This window comes from Leptinotarsa decemlineata, unplaced genomic scaffold (assembly GCF_025532065.1).
Source record: "Leptinotarsa decemlineata unplaced genomic scaffold, Ldec_3_MD MMD2_tig00026282_RagTag_RagTag, whole genome shotgun sequence".
Classification (NCBI taxonomy): Eukaryota; Metazoa; Arthropoda; class Insecta; order Coleoptera; family Chrysomelidae; genus Leptinotarsa; species Leptinotarsa decemlineata.
In genome coordinates, this window is record NW_027412668.1 from 2,303,177 (window position 1) to 2,325,618 (window position 22,442).

Genomic DNA, 22,442 nt, shown 5'->3' on the forward strand with positions numbered 1-22,442 from the left:
TTATCCATTTTCTTCAAACTAACAAAAATTGCTTCAACCACAAACTGAGATAAATGTCGGTGAAAAGACTGCCGCAGTATTTTGTGACATGTCAAAGGCATTTGACTGTGTTGATCATAAAATAATGCTGAGAAAGCTCCAACGTTAGGGATGCAGAGGAGTACCTCACAAATAGTTCGATTCCTACTTAATGGGACGGACGCAAATGGTCAAAACAAGTCAACTTTCAAAAAAAAAAAGGAAATTAATTCTGGAGTTCCACAAGACTCTGTGTTAGGTCCCATTTTTTTCTTATTATATATGATTGACCGCACCAAGCTTAACATTTCTGGGAAGTTCACCTTATTTGCAGATGACAGACACTACCATACTTTGGAATAATAAAAACACTTGAGAGTTGCACAAAATAATCTCTGCCAACTCGAAAAAAGTCAAAGATTGGTGTGATTCAAACATTTTATCTTTTAACTTAACTAAAACAAATTTAATATCATTTAGATGCTGAATCAACGAACTCTTTTTTTGAGACAGATCACTGGAATCTAAAAATAACACTAAATTTCTAGGACCAGAATTTAAAATTTGTGGAACATGTTAAACAACTCACTAGAAAAGTCTCCTCTGGCTGTTATGCGGTTAGAGTGATTTATAAAGAATGGGGAATGTTCATCAATTTGGGTTATTGCAGCAAATGCAAGTTTGAACAAAATAAAGTTGAGTTTAATTCATGAGTTTTTCAAATTCACTTCGAAAAGTATTCAAATTGATGTTTCAAATGTTGGGTTTTAATTTTTAAAGGGATTTGTTTCTAATTCACATATTGGCAACAGCGCTTATATCAAGTTGAAATAATTTATACGTACCTAGATATTCTAATTTAAAAGAGGAAAATTATCTTCATAAATGAACAATTAAGGCAAAATATAAATTATAGTTCAGTACCACGTCCACAAGCCACATAAACAACAGTTGTTTTGTTATTTATTTATATAGAGGAAGATAGGTTAGCTGCACAAAATGTCATATGTCACAGAATGTCTCGGAACATAAGTAAACAGAACAGCACGCCTCTGAAATATGTCATCTTTGTTTGTCTCATACAGGTAACAGATTCATTGTCCTTTATTAGCTATAACCGATGTTGCCAAATGGTGAAATAGAAACGAATCCCTTAAATGTTGAATGCATTATTTCATTCCTCTTTTTCAAGTATTTAAATAATTTTTTAAAGAAAAAGATTGAAATGATACGTTTGAAATGCGTTGTTTCAGAACTCTTTTATGAAAACTACTTGATTTTCGTCAAGAGGAACATTCCCCATTGGGGTTCAGTACTGCAAAAATAGCGTACTATGCACTCATAGATTCTCTCTTACGCTACGGAATACCGTTTTGGGGAGCATGCAGTCCAACTTTATTCAAAAGTCTACTAATTTTACAGAAAAGGGCAATAAGATATATAGAAAACATTAAACCAAGAGACTCCTGTGTAACCTTCTTCAAAAAACATAATATTCTAACGGTAACTGTCTTATTTATACTAGAATCTGTGTGTGTAATAAATAAGCATATAAATTGAATTTTGCTGCAACCTCTTCCCATTATAACACCCAAAACAGCAGATACACTCTGAAACTGTACCAACTAAAAACATCACCAGACTCCATATTTCACAACGGTGGAAAAATGTATATTCATTTGCCTATGGTCATAAAATCTGCCAATATAAATGACTTCCAATTCAGGAAGTTAGTCATACAATTTCTATTTGATAGACCCTATTATACCTACTTTGGATGAATATTTTAACGATAGCTTCTAACTGACTTACTCATATTTTCTATTGTAATTTATTAAGGAGCTCCTAAGTTGTTACTTTTTATGTCTACTCTTTTATAAACTTGACTTTTACTCTTTTATATATACATATCTTTTATATCCTCCATTTTGACATAGTTTGTACCCATGCACCATTTTTATTTTAATTTCATTTGGTATGTATTGCATTTTTTTCAAGTATTTACTACCCAAGCTTTGTCTACAAGATTATGTCTTATGATAATGAAGCATATTATTATTATTATTATTAACTAATAGTCAGACAGCTGTGAAATTTATACAGTTGTCTTTTGAAGGTTGGGGTTAACTAAAAATCAAACTGTACGGGAGAAATGGATGAATTCGTTAACTTGAAATATATTTGCAATTCAATTTTAAAACTAATACTAATTTATTTCAGAAAAAAATGTATTCCTTATTTCACTAAGGAATAATTGTTTCCTTCAAGCTGCCATCTCGTGGGTAGTAGCGGAACAGATTTCAACTCGTTTCTATACTGGCAATGCCTTTATTCTGCAAAATTATTATTAAGAGGAATGTTGAGTAGCATATTTTGGTAATATAACTAATTCTGGTAGGTGATTATTTCTTCGAGTCTAATGTTTCTATTCAACAGATCCCCATTTCATGTATCATTTAATTTATCAACCTGCCATCTATCGGGCAATAGAAACTAGAAATTTTTCCTTCCAGACTTGAGAGACGGTGCAGACTTCTATAATTTGATGAACATTTGTTACAAAAACATATCACAGATGACACATCATGCATCATATTTCTCTGAAATATTGAACAATACAAAATTTACATGAACGTATTCAGTATTATTCGAAGAAGGTAAACATTTCAGTAGAGGTTGATAATTCACAAGATATGACTTGTCTGTTACGTATTCTATACGATAGCCGATTCGAATATAACTTGAAAGGGGTGTATTTTTCGGAGAGAATAATTTTTGGAAAAGAAAGGTTTTGGCATTGTTTAATTCCACTTCCCTATCTTTGTGAACAACTTATTTTGAAATTAATTGCTTTCTTCCTTTCTTTGGAAGATTCTCACATTTTTATTGATAAACATGCAGAAGTAGAAACCTAAAATCGAATATAACCTACGGGAACTTCCAATAAGGTTTACAATGTATTCGCTAGTACTACACAGATGGCGCCACATACCATGAACAAATTTATGATACTAAAAAATAAATTGGCAATCAATATACCTACACTTCTAACCAAACAGATATGTTTAATCAGACAAAACAATTTTTGGACATTTGTTATTTCAGTCAATATTTGATAAAAACTTAGAAGTTCCGAGAATAAGCACTTGTCTTTCACCTCATCAACGCCGGTTTGGATAACATTACAAAAAAAAAACACCCATTTCTTACATTCTAGCCAATTACAAGAATTCAATATGCAACCATTGAAAGACCGCCGTGAATCCTCGGAAGTGGTTTTTGTTTTCAACATTCTTAGAAAACTGAAAATACCTGAAATTCTCTATACTATATATATTCTATACTATTCTATATACTATTCTCTATACGTTAACAGAATGGTGAGGAACTGTAGTAGTAGTAGTAGTTTATTAATCACTAAATTTTATGTATTTATAAAAGCATACAATAGAAAAAATTGGCGATTAATATAGATATAAGGAAATGTTTGTCAAAACGAGTCTTATTATTGAATTTTTATGAGAGGAAACATAGGTATTGATGATTCACTTAAGTTTTTGGAAAACTTGTCTGCGAAACATCAATATAGTACTCAAGATTATTTAAGTACTTCAATTATGCCGATTTAGATTTGATTTTATTTCATCTGATATGTGAAGCTCATGTTTATACATTATATTTGTTTTTTGACACTTTCAAAAATGTTGGACTGATTATTGTAATGTTCAAAATTATCTTTCATTTTATTCACAATTTATGATTCAATATTTTTAACTTGTGACTAGTTTTTTTTTCTATGTATATTTTAACTGACTTGCAACAAACATTCAAGTGTAAAGTTGTCAAATAAATATATCTATCTATCTATCGAAATTATTTCCTTTGAAGATGGTCAAGATATAATGCATTTTGAGTTACTCAGGCAAAAAATTTTAGTGCTTATATTTGTAAATAGTATTAATAATGTCGATATTATCTTCTCCTAAAAAGTAGTGAATAATATTCTTAGTATACTACAAAAAAGACACATTGAATATAAAATCTAAAAGTATAAAATCTCTAAACGTGTACATAATGTAAAACATATGAAACCTAAAAATTTAAATGTGTAAACGTATAAAAATATGAATGTTACATTATACAATACAAACTCGTCTTAAATTAAAAGTATTCAAAATGCTAGGTAGGGATGAAAAATACATATGAAAATTGAGACATTAATTCAGTAGAATTTGTTTATAATAATGTTATAGTTTCATTTTTGAGCCAATTGATCACTGAAATTTTGAAAAACGTAAACACATATTCCGTTTTTATATGATCTGGAGCAAGATTGAATAATTTGAGTCCAATGTATGTAATTGATCTTTGTCCAATAGCTTTGTTCATTTTCGGTATATCTAGGTTACTCGCTTTGAGTCGGGTTTCGTATCCATGTTGATGATTTTTTAACTTATTTCTGTTGTGAAATATAAATAATAATAATTGTTTAAAATAAAGATATCTCAAACTCATCAGATCACAATATTGGAATATTTGGGCCGATGGAAATGAAAATTTGAATTAAAGATAATTTTCAGAAATCGTTTCTGTAGTACCATAAACGGTTGTACAGTTGTATTATAGACCCTACCTCATTCTAGATTTCCATACATTAAGAGTGACTGAACTAACGAAAAATATACAGGGTGTTCCTTAAACACATGCTAATATTTAAGGAGGTAATTCTTAGACCCATTTTAAGAAAAAAACTTTCTATGGACGTATGTCCTAAACGCCTTAACTTTTGAGATACAGGGTGGCAAAGTTTTCAAAAATAATCAGTTTTTCAATAATAACTGAGATAATTTTGTAGACATCTTTGGCATATTTGGTACATATGTTCCATGCCTCAAGGCGCATTTACTGATGTACACAAATTTGTATTTTTTCAAACAGTGGCATCCCTACGGGTTTCACATTGAATATTTTTGGGGAAAAAGTATTACGCTGATGCTTTCTTTTCAAAATAAAATCATTTTTAAAATCCTCATTTATTTTTGAGAAAATTTGATCTCCTGGTATTTCTTTGTCTGACGCATGATTTTCACTCAAAAAAATAAAAATCGACAGAAAGCAAATTAAGAAATTAGATCAATTCTAAAATGAATGAGAATCTGAAAATTGCTTCATAACGCATTACCAATTCCCTAATAATATTTGAAAACATAATCTGCAAAAAAATAAATTTTTCACAAAAACGAGTTTTATTTTATTTTGTGACAGTAAGTCTGTCTAAACGAATAGCACAAATTTGTTAATTAGTAATAATACCAAAACTGATTATAAAAATTGTTGGAAGTGGCCACCTGCACTTAGTATGCATGCTTCCGCCCTTCTACGCATGGAATTAGGCACCCGTTCAAATATTCCCGGCGTATTTCGTATAGTTTCACACGAGGCAACTATTCGCTCTCTTAAATCTTCAAAGTATTAACGGGAGTTTTATACACAAGAGTTTTAAGGTGACCCCATAAAAAAATCTAAACTGTTGAGAGGGGATCTTGCTGGCCATTGCTGAGGTCCTCCGCGACCTATGCAACGATTAGGATGAACTGTATTTAAATGGTTTCGGACAATTACACTGAAATGAGCAGGGGCGCCATCGTGCATGTACCATATTCGATTCCTTAACGCAAGTGGCACATCTTCCAATAACCCAGGTAAGTCTTCTTCGAGAAAGTGTGAATAAGAACGACCATCAAGGCTTCCTGGTAGAAAAAATGGGCCTATTATATGATCACCTATAATTCCTGCCCATACATTAACCGAAAATTGGTGTTGGAAATGGGTTTCGGTTATTGCATGGGGATTTTCTTCAGCCCACACATGATTGTTATGGAAATTTTGAATGGCATTCCGAGAAAAATTTGCTTCGTCTGTGAACAAAATTTGTGTCTCAAACTGCGGATTTAGTGCAATACTTTGTAGATACCACTGACTGAAGTTCACACGCTGTGGAAAATCTCTGGGGAGTAATATGCCTGCACTCTTGAAATATGATATGGATATAACAAAAAATCAACCAAAATACGCCAAACAATTTGATGACAAATATCCAGAGTTCTAGCGATCTTCCTCGTACTCGTCTCAGGATATTCCTCAATTTCTTGAAGCACCGCTTCCTCAATTTCAGGAGTTCTTACTACACGAGGTCTACCTTCCGGAGTCCCTTTCTTAAAACTACCAGTTTCCTCAAGTCGACGATGAATATTTGAAAAGGTTCGGCTATCTGGTAAGGCACGATTAGGATATCTTTTCTGATAAATGCGCCTGGCTTCTGTTGCATTACCATCGGCAAGGCCATATACGTAATGCATTTGCGCCATTTCCGCATTCGTATAATTTACCATATTTACTGATATTCAGAAAAACAGCGGACTACCAAAATAACTTCAATAACACTTCAAAATCAATCAAAACGCGCTGTGACAGTTTTTAACACCAACACCTTACTTTAAACCAACATCAATATTAGCTACTGACGTTTGTACATACAGAGAATTCCTTTTTTATGCTATGGTGGGTACGCTGTTTTTTCTGCTTTTAATCTTTAAAAGAAATCACATATCGACAAACTCCATATTTCCAAGAGGTGCAGTAAATAAATTCTGCTACACGTCATTTATTCCAGGATAACTAAATTTATGTTTTCAAAAATTATCAAGCGGTGCTGCGTTATGACGTAATTTTAATTGAGAACAGTGCATCTGACAACAAACAAATACCTTTTAGATCCTCAATTATTTGCAACAAATCTGATCTCTTAGTTTGCTTTCAGTCGATGCACGACTAAAGTCAGATCTTTACAATAAAAGTGGAAATATTCCACCAACAGCGAAAGTTTCAGAATCATCGAACACTAAATGAACTACATTGAAAGTCAACAACCTTCAAGCATATTTGTTTCGACAAAACACCCATTATTTTGTATTTCAACTGTTCAGACCCTTCCGAGTATCGAAAACAAAAAAAGACAAATGCGTGGCACGCTTGTCCTATTGAACCATATTCGAGAGACAAGTGTTGTAAAATATTTTGACAGAACTCCAGATAAATCACATCCTGAGCGAAAACATTCATGTCTGAATAATGGCAGTTTACAAAAGATGATTCGGTATACTTTCAAAAATGGAACACTGCCAAGGACAATCATTCGAAAAATCGACATAATTGGGTGAAGGTTATGAATGGTACAATGGGGTGTTATTGTGCATAATGGGGCAGTAGGTTCAGCACAGAGTTTATTGCTACCTTTTAGAAAAATACTGCAGAGAGTTTGAACACTTTCTCCAAAATTCTAGATATTTCAATCATGTCAAACCGATTTTCAAGATGATTGAATCAAATATAGGATAGAGAAAACAACTTTTGTATAATTTCTACTGAGATTTTCATTTGTTTCGACAGGTTTCGGTTTATTATTCCCAAAGTGAACTGACGCAGTAAACTGTATTTGATAATAATAATAATAATAAACTTTAATGTCATTAAAAATCAACATGGTTGTGTACTAACTTGTATTGTATCAACACTTATTATAATAGACATATAAACATATATACTTATATATAATACTAGTACTATGTTGCTGTTTCGCTGATGTTCCAATGTTTTGACAGAATCAGAATCAACGCAGCGTTATAGAACAGTGCTTTCAAAAAATAAATGTTCTACAGCCCCATCTAGTGGCGAGTTACAGAAAATTTGATAGCCTAAAAACTTCTCTATGAAAAATTACTTATACATGTCAAGTTTCATCACGATCGGTTGAGCGATGTAGAAGTTTATCACTTACCAACCAACCAACATCCATTTTTATACAGGGTGTAACTAAATAAGTGTAAAAACATTCAAGGAGGTGATTCCTCATCGAAAAAAAGATATAAAAAACCTCATTGGAGCATCCCTTGTTAAGATACAGCCCCTTAAAGGGGGTACATAAAATTTGTATAACAATTTTTTTCACAAGCACTGAAAAAGTTACAATATTTGAAATTAACCTGACGTTTTGTACTACCAAAAAGACACTTAGCCAGTAATTTATTTGGTTTACCCCATGGTTGTAAGGGGTGGAAAACGCAACCCCTAAAATTTATTTCCAATGTAACTTTTTGTCTTATCATTTGTTTACCATTTAAAAATTTATTTCCGATAGCCTGTTTCATTCTAAACAAAAAATGTCTCTTGGGTTTTATGCCCAAAATAAACCAGTTCGCAGCAAAAAATTATTTTACAGAGATACATCGTCATAAATGCGAAAATACGAAACTAATCTACCTAGTAGGTCGCTATTAGCGATAGTAACAATTAAATTGGTATGACGCTGTCAGTTTGTGAATTTTCGAAATTGAATGAATACTAATTGTGTGTTGTTGTTCTGTTCTCTGTTTTGTTACTTTAATAATTCACTTGTTATTAGAATGGCATACACAAATGAGGAAATGGCTGATATGCATTACATTTACGGTCTATCGCAGGGGAATGGGTTAGAAGCTTCTAGAAGATATGCTGAAATGTATCCTCAACGGCAGCATCCTTCACATAGAATAACATATTTGCTCGACTTCATCAACGATACGAGAATATGGTTCATTCGACAAAAGAACGCAGGATTGTGGTCGCCATCGAGAAGTACGAACACCATAGCTTGAGGAAGCAGTACTTAATTTGATTGAAGAACAACCTAAAACCAGTACTAGAAAGATTGCTTTCCAGCTAAATGTTGATCATATGACGGTATTTCTAATTTTAAAGGAACAACTCGTATACCCTTACCATCTGCAACGAGTACAGGCACTGTTACCGCGAGACTTTCCGAACCGTCTTGAATTTTGCAATTGGATGCTGGAAATGATCAGAAGAAATCGTGACTTTCTGAAGACGATAGAGTTCACAGACGAATGTAGTTTTTCTCGGGACAAAATTATTAATTTTCATAATTACCACATATGGGCTGATGAAAACCCTCACGCTATTGTCGAAACTAACCATCAAAAACAGTTTTCTCTTAACGTGTGGCTCGGAGTTATTGAGGATGATTTAATTGGACCTCATTTTCTATCTCCTCGATTGAATGGTGAGGCATACGTTCAATTTTCAAGAGAAGTGCATCCAGTACTGCTGGAGGAAGTTCCTTTGAGCGTCAGAAGGATATGTTTTTTATGCATGATGGGGCTCCCGCCCATTTTAGTCAAGTAACACGTCAGCATTTAACTGAAAGATATGCAAATCAGTGGATAGGTCGAGGACCATAGAACTGGCCCGTTCGATCCCCGGATCTCAATCCTCTCGATTTCTCCATTTGGGGCCATTTACAGCATTTGGTTTATCGTACTCCTGTTTGCGATGTAGAGGACTTAAGAAACCGCATCATTGATGCGTGCAGGGTAATCAGAGAGACTCCAGGAATATTTGATCGAGTACGTGGCTCAATGCGCCGACGTCTAGACGCATGCGTAATATCTGAAGGTAGACATATTGAACATTTACTATGATTTCTACATGTTGTGTGTTTTGTTATTAATAAATTACTTTTGTTTATTACCCTTTTATCGTCTAATGCAGGTACTAACTACAAAATAACAATAAATACAGTTCGCATTTATGACGATGTATCTCTGTAGTTGTTCGTAAAATTATTTTTTGCTACGAACTGGTTCATTTTGGGCAAAAAACCCAAGAGACTTGTTTTGTTTAGAATGAAACAGGCTATCGGAAATGAATTTTTAAATGGTAAACAAATAATAAGACAAAAAGTTACATTGGAAATAAATTTTCCACCCCTTACAACTATGGGGTAAATCAAATAAATTACTAGCTGAGTGTCTTTTTGGTAGTACAAAACGTCAGGTTAATTTCAATATTGTAACTTTTTCAGTGCTTGTGAAAAAAATTGTTATACAAATTTTATGTACCCCCTTTAAGGGGCTGTATCTTAACAAGGGATGCTCCAATGAAGTTTCTTTATATGAAAGATCCTATTTTTTTTTTCGATGAGGAATAACCTTAAATATTTTATACTTATTCAGTTACACCCTGTATAGTAGATTTCATAAATAAACATACCCACTGACCCAGACAATCAAACATTTATATCCATACAAGAATATAAACAAAATTCTTATACAACCTAAATTCAAATATGCACATTTTGTCACGTAAATTTATCATTATAGAATTCTCGAAAATTATTATAGGGTATATCAGCCAAACATGTTTTTACTCTCATTCTAAACATTTTGTTGGTCAAATTTGCCTGTCTTATATCTGAGAGCAAGTTATTAAACATCTTGACCCAATTGTAATAAATAGAATTCCTGACCAAATTTGTTAAAGGAATTGGCAATTTCAACGTGGTGGAACGGGTGCTATAAGAATGGCATGAAGCCTCAAATGGGGAGATATTTTTGTAAATGAGGCAAACCGATTCCAACATAAACAAAGCAATCACTGTTAAAATCTTTTGCTCAACGAATTTGTGCCTGCACGAATCACGAGGTTTAATCTTACACATATACCTGATAGCCCGTTTCTGTAGTACTAATACAGACAGAAGTGCTGATGAATTGCATACTCCCCAAAACGGTATTCCATAACGTAGGTGGGATTCAACGAGGGCCCAATACACCATTCTGGCAGTTTTGATTCCAAAATTTATTGAAGTTACTCTCACTGCATAACACCCAGAACAAATTTTACTTTTAAGTTGTTTGATATGTTCAATAAATTTGAGCTTATAGTTAATGTGAATACCTAGAAATTTAGATTTGGTCTCGTTCTTGATCACTAAGTTATCACAAAATGACAGGTCATCAAGAGCACATCTGAATGATAAATGTTTGTTTTAGTGATATTGAAGGATAGCAAATTAGCATCACCCCACTCCTTGATTTTTTCATATCAGTAGATATCACATTGTGTAAATCATTTGAGTTTTCGTTGTTCCACAATATCGTTGTGTCATCAGCGAAAAAGTGAAATTTCCAATGCCATTGACATATAATAAGAATAAGATGGGTCCTAAAACTGATCCTTGTGGAACACCACACAGAATTTCCTTTTTTTTTCTGAAAGTTCTGTTGTTCTTACCTACCATTTGATTCCTTCCTGAAACCATTTGAGTGCCATTTCTCTGCAGCCGTATTGGTGAATTTTTCTCAGTATGATCTTATGATCAACGCAATCGAACGCTTTAGAAAGATCACAGAAGACCGCAGCTGCTACATTACCAGAATCAAACTTTGAATAAACATCATAAAGAAATGAAGAGATTTAATAAAGTACAACTAACAATTCGATTTGCGCAAACTTTATCGAAAAATATATCATGACATGTTTCGAAATGAATTAAGTACTAGGTATAAGTTCATTCTTACTCTAATATGTATATACCCTACGTGATTTCAATTGAGACTATATACCTTCTTAGATACTCACTCTATCAAATTATCAGAGCAGACTCTGAAAGTAGACTTTGAGAGCAGATTTTGAGATTTTGAGAGGAAACTTTGAGAAAAGACTTTGAGAGCAGATTTTGAGAGCAGAATTTTAGAGCAGACTTTAGGACAGAACTTCGAGAGCAAACTTCACCATCATTCAGTAAATAATGTACACATTCAATAAAATAAATTAGTCTTAAATAATATTTATGTTTCATTGCAAAATACTTGATATAATTGAATAATTTCACGGTTTTATTCAGAATCTCTAAAAGTATTAAGAAAGAAGGTCAAGCATGTAGTATTTTTGCCTTTGACTCCTCTTTCCATTAAAAATTTCAGGAGTTTTGTGCACCCTCTAGAAGGATTAAATCTGTTTTTCTGTTAACCAGCTGTCGCACCCCTATACGAACAACAACTCTCAAAAGTCGAAACTTGTGCGAGCTAAGGACTAACGAGGTCTCAACTTTCAACGTGTGACTCCCAACATGGGTTGGATGATGTACAGTGAAAATAGATAGTCCGGCCTTGCGGTTCGAATCACCGATTCACACAGCGGTCGATTGAGTGAGTGGAGCAAATTACCCGCGTCAACCTGACCGGCTATCGGTTGATGTAACTCATATTTTTAGATTTTCCATAGGAGCCGAATTTCGAATTGACATCCTGTACATACGAATACATTTCTTGTCCCTCGAACCTAACATTTTCCGGCAGATATCCAGTTCCGTTTGCAGCCAAGAAAGTATTCACCGCGGTCGCGCCTTCCCGTTTAGGGGTAATTTACAGCTTAATAAAGGCTGCGCCACCACACCACCGACGTCTAGATTAACTGATCGTCTCGATTTATTGGGAAGGATAACAGCCAATATGTCTATCACGACGCGGCAGTTAGCTGGTAAATAACACGAAGCTGCCCTTAAAACACCTGGAATTAAAATGCGCGAACCTTTATTGGATACCTTGGAAATTAGTAGTGGGGGTTGTAAATTAGCCCGGAGAAGGTTAGGGGTGGTTGGGGTAGCAGCTCTGAACTAAGAGGGAGGGCAGAGGAATAGTAGATGTGCTCAGAAAAAGAGTTGGTTGCTGGTTGGTCTGACAATTTTCAATTGAAGGTAACTCATATAGAAATTGAACTGAGAGCTAACGGCAACAATGTTAAATGTTAGAACTAAATTCTTACCGGGTTCATTTTTATTGTATAATCATCGCCATTTAGTTTGGCGTATGTTGGACAATACAGTCGATCATCACTTGTTAAAAATTCCATTTTCAGATGATTTAACAATAAGCTCTGCACGGACTGGTTATTAGTCATATTAGGAAAAGCTAGATGAAGTTCCAGAAATTCACATAAGTTTTCGGTACTTCTTGAACATTTACCACAAAGTAGACAAGTGAGGAATTTTTCAGCAAAAGATTTACAAACACAAGGGGAGATGGGCTGTACGGAATCATTCAGTCCAGAGCGGTTAGGAGTATTGATTTTGCTAATGTTTTGCTCACGAAGAGTATTCAACAAGAACCCCAGGAAATCGGAACAATCCTCTTGTTGTCCTAACGAGTATCTAGTGGACTTCAAATACTCCAGGAAATCGGTTGGAGGGAGCGATGATACATTCTTACGAAACTGCAGATGCATGAACAGGAAACATTCCCGTTCTCGTTCATCTATAAAACTTCGTTCTTGAAATTCTTCGTCATGAACAACACTTTTAAAATGCTATTCATGTAGCAAGTGTTTCCTAAATTATCCAATCCAATTTTCTTCTCTAGATTTTCAGGGCAACTATCTACTGATTCGTAAGGAAGAACATGTTTCACAGAATCTCCATAAGAACCATTTCTCAAGCTGCGATCGATCCTTCCAAGTGAAGAAGGGTTTCGTAGAGGGATCGATTCGGCTCTTGCTTCATGAAGCTCTTCCACTGAAAGGGAACCAGTTCTACGAGGACTGCAACTCATTTTTTGGGGCAAGAATGACCTGAGTCCACTGACCGCACTGAAAAAGAAGAAGGTGGATCAATCACTTGTGAATTAACCTTGATAGGAGACTGATGTATATCCACATATCTCGGCTTGTTTCGAAGAAGTTTCAGTTCCGTACTGAAATTAGGACAATGCATGATCTCATCAAAATTATGTGAAGGAGGATTAGTTCCAAGTACTGAAGCAGCATTGCCACGTTGAATAGCAATACTAATTCTTTCTATCAAAAAAGAGGTAGAACGGTGATCTTTCGTTGCTTGGCTTATTCTCCTCCCAAGTTCATGAACGAATAACAGAGACTCCGGGCCATAAATACCAAAAATTTTCAACCGCCACTGGATGAAACAGATAGTTGTTTCCCAGATTTTGGCATTTTTTTCTTTTCAATTTTTTCAAACTTATTAACACTAGTTTCTATAAATACTGTTTCATTTTGTAAAAAATACTTCGAATTTACACAGTAATTTATCGAGGTGAACCAAAACGTTTTCCTTTTTACACCTGCATAAAGTTTCCTCTTACAATTTTTCAAACTGTTTGAGATTCAAATCTCCAGAATGGTTAATAAAAAAGTTATTATTTTTGTTCCTCTGAGACATAAAATATAGTGACGTGACGTCGCTATTTGTTTGTTCCTATTTTCAGTTGTTGGTTAGATTCTATTGTTTTTTGTTCGTTTTGTTTCTTCTGTCTTTTGTCTGTGTTCTTTTATCCGTTTAACTCAGTTTGTTGTTGATTTGTCAACCTTGTTGTTTTTCTCCTTATATCATTGGTTTCGTTAACTTTTTTTATCGCTTTATACTTATTATTTTTTTTGTTCTTGTCTTAATTTTGCTTGTTATACCTAATGTTTTTTATTCTTGTTTTTGAGTTTCATCTGGACTTTCTTCATTTTTTGCTCTTTGTTTCATTTGTTGATATTTCATTTCGGATTTCTGGTGAACTCTTTCTATAGTTTGTTTTTCTTATATTTGTTTTTGGAGGCCTTATATCTTCTCTCTTCTTTATGTTTTTTGTTTCCTTTATTTCCGTTCTTCGTCTTGTTCCTTTCTTTATTATGTTTTCTCTTGTTCATCATAAATTAATTTCTGCTCTTCTTGTTTTTCTGGTATTTGTTTTTTGGGGCCTTCTAGCTTCTCTGTTCTTTTTTTGTTTACCTTATTCCCGTTCTTCTTGTTCATTTCTTTGTTAAGTTTTCACTTTTTCAGCATGGATTTATTTCTGCTCTTCTTGTTTTTTTTGTATTTATTTTTGGGGCCTTCTAGCTTCTTTGTGTTCCTTTTTTGTTTCCCTTATTCCCATTTTTCGTCTTGTTCCTTTCTTTGTTATGTTTTCTCTTGTTCATCATGAATTTATTTATGCTTTTCCTGTTTTTCTTGTATTTGTCTTTGGGGGCCTTTTAGCTTCTCTGTTCTTTGTGTTCTTTTCTCGCCAGAAAATGCTGCAGTTCCAGCAGACTTGGAACTTTCGGCAGTTAGTACTCATGTAGTACATATTTCTGCTGTGAATTAAGTTATTATCATTATTACTTCATTACTAGTACCTTTATTTTCATCATTACTTGTGATCACGATTGCCAATGAAATAGACGGAAAACAAAAGATCAACGGAAGAAATATTTTGACTCATATTTCAATGAATAGCCAAACACTCAAAGAGTTTGAAATGCATTTCTGCTACTGTAACAAATCAGATGACATGTTTAGCATTTTATTGACCAATTTTCATGAACCGTCAAAATCGTTTCGTCACAGACCCGTGTTTACCCGAAGATGCGACTGTTTTGCCGACATTCGTGTTATAAACCTGTCGACACTGGTCGAATTATTGCCCTTTTGTGCTTTGTATACCTTCACGAAGTAGACCTGCTATTATACTGACATTCTTCTTCGAAGGCGATGTCATAACTTCTGTTTGATTGCTCCTTTAATCATTGTTGATCAGTACTGTCGTTATTGGTTCAATAATCCAAGAATTCAGAAGAGAAATTTGTTGAAAACAGCACTCCAAAGAATGAAATGTTTAGACATTGAATCTGAAAAACTCAATTATTATTCATTTGAATTTATAGTACATACACTTTATATAATATAAGGTTGTTTCAGAAGTTCTGTCCGTTTTAATGTCATATGTTTCTGTAGCTCCATAGAACTTCTGCTTCACCCACCATACTCCCCTGACCTTTAGCCAACCGACTACCATGTTTTCAAGCACTTCGATAACTCTCTCACCGCTAGAACCTTCACGAATGAGCACTAGGCAAAAACGACCTTCGTCGACTTTATCGAAACCCATGGGGCTTATTTGAAATGAATTGAATAAATACTCACTGATATATAACACTTTGAAGTAGACTCATAAAAACTGACAAAACTTTTGAATCAACCTATTATGGTGATCGTAAATCTCCAGATATAAGTCATATTGAAGAGAATTAGTTGAATGATTGTTCAATTGGAATTGTTACTCACAACGTTTGTATGTGTTGCTCTAACTATGGGGAAGGTGAATAGGATCCATATATTTCTCAGATCTTTTCCCAATTGAGGTAATCGTGCATGGATCTGAAAAACCTCACATGAGTAAACAGAAAACAAAAGGTTCTAATCTTTAACAAAACTAATTTTTCGTGGAGGAAATCAGAATTTTTTCATCGACGTTTATCTAGAGAATTTAACCTTCCAAAATCAGACAAAATAAAATTTCAATTCAGAACATTGTTTATACCAGTGAAAAAGGAGCCAAACGGTAAGATAAGTATATGTCTATTTCATAGTCAAAATTATTAAGTTTCTATAAATACTGTTTTATTTTGTAAAAAATACTTCGAATTTACACAGTAACTTATCGAGGTGAACCAAAACGTTTTTCCTTTTTATACCCATGCATAAAGTTTCCTCTTACAATTTTTCAAACTGTTTAAAATATAAATCTCCAGAATGGTTAATGAAAAAGTTATTATTTTTGTTCCTCTGAGACATAAAATATAGTGACGTCGCTATTTGTTTGTTCCTATTTTCAGTTTTTGGTTAGATTCTATTGTTTTTTGTTCGTTTTGTTTCTTCTGTCTTTTGTCTGTGTTCTTTTGTCCGTTAAACTCAGTTTGTTGTTGATTTGCCAACCTTGTTGTTTTTCTCCTATTTATCATTGGTTTCGTTAACTTTTCCTATCGCTTTATACTTATTATTCTTTTTGTTCTTGTCTTAATTTTGCTTCTTGGTTCGTTAGGGTTTTTTCTTGTTATACCTAATGTTTTTCTTATTCTTGTTTTTGAGATTCATCTGGACTTTCTTAGTTTTTTGCTCTTTGTTTCATTTGTTGATATTTAATTTCGGATTTCTGGTGAACTCTTTCTAGTTTGTTTTTGTTACATTTGTTTTTGGAGGCATTAATATCTTCTCTCTTCTTTGTGTTTTTGTTTCCTTTATTTCCGTTCTTCGTCTTGTTCCTTTCTTTGTTCATCATGAATTTATTTCTGCTCTTCTTGTTTTTCTGGTATTTGTTTTTTGGGGCCTTCTAGCTTCTTTGTGTTCCTTTTTTGTTTCCCTTATTCCCATTTTTCGTCTTGTTTCTTTCTTTGTTATGTTTTCTCTTGTTCATCATGAATTTATTTATGCTTTTCCTGTTTTTCTTGTATTTGTATTTGGAGGCGTTTTAGCTTCTCTGTTCTTTGTGTTCTTTTTTTGTTTCCTTTATTTCCGTTCTTCTTCTTGTTCCTTTCTTTGTTATCTTTTCTCTTATTCATCATGATTTATTTCTGCTCTTCTTGTTTTTCTTGTATTTGTTTCTGGGGGCCGTCTAGCTTCTTTGTGTTCCTTTTTTGTTTCCCTTATTCCCGTTTTTCGTCTTGTTCCTTTCTTTGTTATGTTTTCTCTTGTTCATCATGAATTTATTTATGCTTTTCCTGTTTTTCTTGTATTTGTCTTTGGAGGCCTTTCAGCTTCTCTGTTCTTTGTGTTCTTTTTTTGTTTCCTTCATTTCCGTTCTTCTTCATGTTCCTTTCTTTGTTATCTTTCCTCTTATTCATCATGATTTATTTCTGCTCTTCTTGTTTTTCTTGTATTTGTCTTTGGGGCCTTCTAGCTTCTTTGTGTTCCTTTTTTGTTTCCTTTATTCCCGTTTTTCGTCTTGTTCCTTTCTTTGTTATGTTTTCTCTTGTTCATCATGAATTTATTTAGGCCTTTTAGCTTCTTTGTTTTTTGTGTTCTTTTTTTTGTTTCCCTTATTCCCGTTCTTCGTCTTATTACTTTCTTTGTTAACATTTGATATTACTTTCAGTTCCATTCTGATTCTTGTTTTTATTTTCACTTGTCGTTTTTCATTAATGATTTCCAAAATTATTCCCAACATATATGTTCAACATTATTGTTAGTTCCTTATCAAAGTACAGAGTATTTGGAAAATTATAGCACCCATTAACTTTTTCCAGAATTCGTAATAACATTACAAAATATGCATAACTTTTTTATAATTTTCTACTGAAGCCCCATGTTTCAAAGGTACACGTTCAATTTAAACTAACGACACGAAAGTTTTTTACATACCATTAACACTACACCACTCTGTCGACAAATATTTGAAATCATCATCTCCAGCAAATATTCTGAACATCCATAATCTAGGGCGATTTTTTCTAGAAACTTTCGAATCAGCTAAATGTACACTGAGTGTGACTTTACCATTAACGGAAAAGATATCGAGCCTATAAAACTTTACAACACGATATTCAGTAGCAAACAAATAATGATGCTATAAAACGAAAGTGGACAATACAGATATAAAATCATAAATGCTTTCATTTTTCGCACCGTAACCAAAACTGCTTCTCAGGAAAAATGTAACTGGGAGAAAGAAAATATTGATTCGTCATGATAAATGTGTCAGGTAGTTGGTATAGCTTTGATATATGACAGAAATATAGCTAACGATTCATCGTTTTAGTTTAAACAAATCTGGGAAACTGATATTGCTTTACTTGTTGGGGTTTTGATATAAATTACACAATGAATGTGAAAAAAAATCTAGGACCTTCCGAATTATTTTTTTAGCCTTTACTACATTATCTACATCATTATTATCATTTTTAGCCACCCTGACTTGGGTGGGAGATCCATGCTTGTACCCCGATTCAGAGTTGACAGATTTTTTATAGATTATATTGAATTTGCATTTTTTTCATCCATCCAAGATGGCCACAGCTACAAAATTATCAAACAAACAGGCCAAGCTATATGAAACCGTTTAATAAAACGAAATGGAGTTATACAATTAGATAGGAGACTATAAAAATGATAGTAAAAATATATTTTCCTTTGCTATTGTGTTGATTGATAATCGAATTTATAGAGAGTAACTCTAACTACAACTTTTTTTGAGTTCCATCATTTGAGACAGAGGATTCTGATGAAAAGAAGAGTGAAAAACTTACTTTTTGAAAAAGATAACTGATTTGGGAATTATTATTCTCAAGACCGGGCAGAGTCTTTAGCTCTGAAAAACCTGTCACAATCAAAAAAACTGCTCAAGATTCACAGTGGAAAAACAAATTTGTTCGTGTTCAAAATGAAGATTTTGAGCGGAAATACAGGAAAATCAACATGGTGTCCCGCAGGGGTCTGTCTTGGGACCACTCTTATTCATGATACATATTAATGAGCTGAGCTGTTCTTTTATATATATGGTGTCATATGTTGATTATGCTACCTATCAATCCACCAATCAACCAAATTGAAGATAACGCTGATATATGGCACAATAAAAATAAGCTCAAACTGAATAGAGCGAAAATTCGAACCATTATCGTCTCCGGTCATAATGATATACGAACTGGAAGTTCTGTCATTCTTTTGGGAATCCAACTAGTCAACTCGTTAAATTGGTTGTTTACTATTCTCTATTCCATTATAGAATTCCTTATGGCATTATCCCAGTTCCGCAATAAATGTTTTTCGATTAAAAAAAAAGCATTAATAATAATTGCAAATGTTTCAGCATTTAACTACTGCCAACCGTTGTTCGTGAAATATAATATCCTGCCTCCCTCAAGATGTGCAGTAGATGTGTAGAAAATCTGTTATTAGTCTGTTAGATTATTCAAGCCGTAAACATCCAAATACGTAAAATTGCAAAAAAAAGTTTCTTTTCCTTTTTTCCTAATACTTACGCATATAAAATTTCTCCCACCGTCAGTGTCAGAACAATAACACTCTGTCCGTATAAAAAACATGGTGTGCTCAAATCCAAGCCATAAACGGACCCAACTCATTAATGGTCATTGCAAATGCCAATCTGATTGGGAATTGCACGCGTTTAAAACGAATTGACACATCTGTAAGTATAATAGGAATTTGTGGTATTGATATATTTTCACCTCGGAACTTGCCATTTAAAATGGTGGCTTCGACTAATCGCGTGCTGTTGCACAGCCGTGTGTTTTTTGTTCCCCCATCTAAAATTTGCGCTAGGAGGACAGAGATTTTCGTCAATTGAAGAGGCAATCACCATCGTGGACAATTATTTTGCAGAGAAACACGCCAAGAACTATTTGGATGGGTTACAGAGATGGGAGCATCGTTGGGAAAAGTGTGTAGAGTTGAAAGGAGACTATGTTGTTGGAAACAAATCTGAAAAAAATGTCTTGTATCTTCGTTATGCCTGTGTAATTACCAATAAATTACAGATACCAGTTACAGTCTTATTTTGACACATCTAATTGAAAATATGCCTCCAAATCAGATCTCAATGAAGACCCCCTACACGATAACCCTCGCATTGCACAAACATAGACAGTAACATGTGTAAAGTCCATTAAAGCATAATCTAATAAAACGCTTCGTAGCGAATCCTTTTCCATTGTGTAATCCTTTGTTGTGACAATCTGTATAATACAACAAGCAGTGATATGTTAAGCCACATTACAAAGAGGGGCCTCCACTGTTATCTACCCTATTCATTTTTATTTGATATCGGTCCTGAACCATAAAGGCATATGAAAAGCAATATGCTCGAATATTTCGAGTGAATGGACCATCTATGTCTGATAATTGCTCAGATAGGCTGATGCGATGCAAAAAGACCGTTCGACGGAACGGAGTTATGATTTCGATAAATTTTCCGATGAATAAATCGGAATGATAATCTGATGGAGACGCTGATAACTGATAAGAAAAAATAGGCAAACATTGAAAGGGTTATTATGACTGTTCTAGGTATCCTGAAGGTCTTGATTGAAATAGCCTTTTTTATTGGTGTGTATATGCTTCTTCCAGAAAATATTAATGGAGTTAAAAATATTTGAGAAGAAAAGGTTTTTTTTTGGCTTTTACTTAATAATGAACCTTTATTTCCCGTTGATAGTTACATGTATGGGAATTGTCAAGCCTAATTCTAAGGTTATTAAAAGTATTTAAAAAAAATAAAATATGAATTTAAGATAAGTTAGTCACATACATTAATTTTCAATTAAAAATTCGGAAAGCGAATAAAAACATTCCTTCAATAAAAAATGTTTCAATTGTGCTAAATATGGCCCTTCAGTTCTTTTAGTGTGAACGTAATTGTTTCAGTTTTCTTGATATTCTTGACATTCCCCTAGCAATTTCCCCGGGCCAATAGCGTGAATTTGAACCACAGACACAGCCATCAGATGTCATCTATCTAGTTTGGAAACAGGAGTTTCCCTTTGAAAGTGTCCATTTTGGCCCACTTTGTACCGATAATTTCATGAAATGGATCCTGGATTATTTTTTACAATAATAATAATCGAATAGTTGAAACTGAGTAACAACAATGGGCTTGTTTCATGCTATGGAAAATGATACTGGTTTGCTTATAGACTGATCGAGTTAGGGGTATATTATATTTATCAAGCCTAATCTGTCCCAAAATGTCTTTATATTTGCAGAAAAAAGAATAATTCGAAAAGCAAGAATTTAAATTGGCCGCGTGTCTGTTGACCAATAAAATTGATCGTGTCTAGAGCGGAGTTGCCAAGTGTATTGGTTTTTAATATCCAATCACAGATCTGATGATTCAATTTGACAGATGCCATTTTTGTTGTTATTGTTGTCAACTCGGTGTGAATACGACTGTTACAATTATCTAATTAAAGAACGTTTTTTTTTGTAAAATTTAGATCCCGGCGGGTGCCTATTTTGCTGCATATTCCGTGTCATTAGTTTACATTCCGAAAAATAATTTTTCAGGTTATTTTTGAATTGATATGTTCTCGAGTAATTCTACATTTCACTGTACATATTTTTGCTTCTCTTTTCAGTCATCATACTGCTCCTTAGCCGAGATAAAATGAAAATTAAATCAAAACTTTCCATCCTTCGATAAAAGACAAGGTCTGAAATTAATGTCATATAAATAAAAGGGACCTATTAAACATACCACCTACCGTTTCAATTTTTCATTCTTCATTTCGGTACCAAATGCAAATTTTTCAAGTAAAATTCATCGATCATTTCAAAATCGACTCTTGATCAGTTGTCGGAAGTCAGCTTTAACAAAACTAGGCTCGACATTCATTTTGAAATTATTTTAACGAAAATACGAAGTTGGTGGAAACCGTTGACATTAGAAAGAGCACATTGTCGCATATACTACAGATGGCGCTGGCTGACTGGATGAAAATATGGCTAATATACCAGTAACGTTGAATTTCTTAATTTTGGTGGGTAGCATGAATGCATAATTTATTTTATTAGGGTTCATGAGCATTCGAAAAGCATTTGAAAATACAGCTCGTTAAATTCTATTTAGAATCATATTTAGATATAACTCGTACTATATCAGTTATCAAGGCAAATATTATTGTCTATTTTTATGCTTAATTCGTGGATTCGAGCGATCTTATTATTGTATATTTATTTGTTTGCTGGCTTCATTCTTAAAAAAAAATTAATAAATAATTACGGAAGATTTTAATGGATCGTTCGTCTTCTCAGGAAA